Source organism: Mandrillus leucophaeus, unplaced genomic scaffold (genome assembly GCF_000951045.1).
Source record: "Mandrillus leucophaeus isolate KB7577 unplaced genomic scaffold, Mleu.le_1.0 Scaffold202, whole genome shotgun sequence".
NCBI lineage: Eukaryota > Metazoa > Chordata > Mammalia > Primates > Cercopithecidae > Mandrillus > Mandrillus leucophaeus.
In genome coordinates this window covers 2,831,994-2,835,008 of record NW_012102055.1, presented here as the reverse complement: position 1 = coordinate 2,835,008, position 3,015 = coordinate 2,831,994, and positions in this window count along the sequence as shown.

Below are 3,015 nucleotides of genomic sequence, written 5' to 3'. Positions count from 1 at the left end.
TCACCTACACCCCGATGACCTACACCCCATCACCTATACCCTATCGCACCCTGATCACCTATACCCCAATCACTTATACCCTAGTCACCTACACCCCAATGACCTACACCCCATCACCTATACCCTATCACACCCTGATCACCTACACCCCGATGACCTACACCCCATCACCTATACCCTATCACACCCTGATCACCTCTACCCCATCACCTACACCTCTATCACCTTGACCCCAATCACCTACATCCCATCACCTGCACTCCGATCACCTATACCCCATCACCTACACCTCATCACCTACACCCCATCACTTCACACCCCATCACCTATACCCCATCACACCCTGATCACCTACACCTTGATCACCTACACCCCGATCACCAATACCCCATCACCTACACCTTGATCACCTTGACCCCCTTGACCCCCATCACCTATACCCCATCACCTACACCTCAATCATCTACACCCATCACCTATACCCTCATCACCTACATCCCATCACCTACACCCCAATCACCTACACCCCAGTCACCAACACCCCATCACCTACATCCTGATCACCTACACCCTGATCACCTATATCCCATCACCTACACCTTGATCATCTACACTCCATCACCTACACCCCAATCACCTATACCCTGGTCACCTACACTCTGATGACCTATACCCCAATCACTTACACCCCATCACCTACACCCTGATCACCAACACCCCATCACCTACACCTCTATCACCTTGACCCCAAACACCTACACCCTGATGACCTACACCCAAATCACCTACACCCCATCACCTACACCCTGATCACCTACACCCCATCACCTACACCTCATAACCGACACCCCATCACCTATACCCCATCACACCCTGATCACCTACACCCTGATCACCAACAACCCATCAGCTACACCTCGATCACCTTGACCCCCATCACCTGTACCCCATCACCTATACCCTCATCACCTACACCCCATCACCTACACCCCATCATCTACACCCTGATCATCTACACCCCGGTCACCTACACCCCACCACCTATACCCCATCACTTACACCCTGATCACCTACACCTCAATCACCAACACCCCGTCACCTACACCTTGATCACCTTGACCCCATCACCTACACCCCATCACCTACTCCTTGATCATCTATACCCCATTACCTATACCCCAGTCTTCTACACCCCATCACCTACATCCTGATCACCTATACCCCGATCACCTACACCCCATCACCTACACCCCATTGTCTTTTTTTGCCCACTCCCTGTCCCCTGGGCACCACCTGGGCCACTTCTTGGTCTAGGGAAACACCCAGATGAGGAGGCCCTTGTCTTATTTTCTCTCTCCCCGCTTCCTCCTCTCTTCCCTTTCCCCTCCCTCCTTTCCTTCCACCTTCTCTCCTCTCCCACACTGTGCGCTAGGCGTTATGCCAAGATCTGGACATTTTAAGTGACATATCCTATAGCTTGAGTCAACATTTCTCTTTCAATTCAGTGCTTTTGTTTCAGAAGGAAAGGAAACAAACGCTTTTTGGGCAGTGAGCTAGGTAGCCCTCACTGGGCAGATGTTTTCTGGAAGAATCCTCAGAGCGCCCCTGGGGTCACATCCCTGTTTCCATGAGTAGATGAGGCAACTGCAGAGGCTGTCCTCTGGCGGTCAGAGGCAGAGGCCAGGAATCCTAAGTCTAGTCAGAACACCTCTGTTTTCCCCCTCTCTCCTCACCCTCCCTTCAAAAAAGAAAGCAAAGGCCTCAGGCTGGACTGGGACCATGCAGAGGCAGGTATGAGACCAGGGCTGACTAGGGGGTCCTCACCCTTCCAGTGTTTGAACTGGCAAGTTTCAGGGACCATGGGGCCCTGCCCTGCCTCATCTGACGTTCCGGGTTTCTGGGCTGAGGCTGTGGCACAAAACAGTCTAAATGGCCCCATTCAGGCATCAGCAGCAGCAGCAAGGGTTGAAGCTGGCACTCAAGTGTCACAGGTGCAGCCTCCCAGGACAGCCAGCGCTGAGGCTCAACCCTGACTCCAGAGGGCAGAGTACTAACATTGTGTTCTCTCTTAGTACCTGCTGCCTAGGAAGGCACCGCTGGAAGGCGGTTGATTTGCTTTCTCCTTGGTTATCTGGGTCATGTAGACACCAAAGTGAGCATTCTTAGAAAGGAATATCCAAATGACAGGCTGGGGCAGCTGGCCTGTGCCTGTTTTGCACAGGGAATTGTGAACCAGCTAACATTCTCTTTAGGGTCAGGTTTTTATTAAACAGAGCTCTTGGTTGCAAGGGACAGAAATCCAGTGTAAAACAAATTTAGCAGAAAAGGGAATGTAGTAGCTGAAAAGCCTAGGGTTGTTCCAGTTTCAAGGGTGGCCAGATCTGGTGCTTATGTGATGTCATCTTCTCCTACCTCCCTCTCCATCTTTTAGCTCAATTTCCCCCATAGTGACTTCTTTCTCAGGCAGGCGCAAATGGAGGCTGGATGGCCACCCACAGCTCTGGACTTCTGCCTCACAGTGCAGTCACTCAGTAGGAGGGTTTCTCTTTCAGGCTAAGATCTTGGGCAGATTTGGCTCTGGGACCCACCCTCAACTAATTACTGTGCCCTGGGAAATGTGCGGCTCTCTTATCCCAGGCCTAAGCCCCTCCCTCCCCTGAACTGAGTGGAGAGAGCCCAGGTCAGCTACACCCCTGGTCTGGGAGCAGTGGGAAAGGGATTCTCCAGCAGAAAATCAGGACGCCATGGCCAGAAGAGGAAGTGGATGTTGGGTGGCTATGCTAGTTAAGATAAGGCATGGCTAGGCCGGGCGCGGTGGCTCACGCCTGTAATCCCAGCACTTTGGGAGGCCGAGGCGGGCGGAACACGAGGTCGGGAGATCGAGACCATCCTGGCTAACACAGTGAAACCCCGTCTCTACTAAAAATACAAAAAATTAGCCGGGCGAGGTGGCGGGCGCCTGTAGTCCCAGCTACTCGGAGGCTGAGGCAGGAGAATGGCGTGAACCCGGGAGGT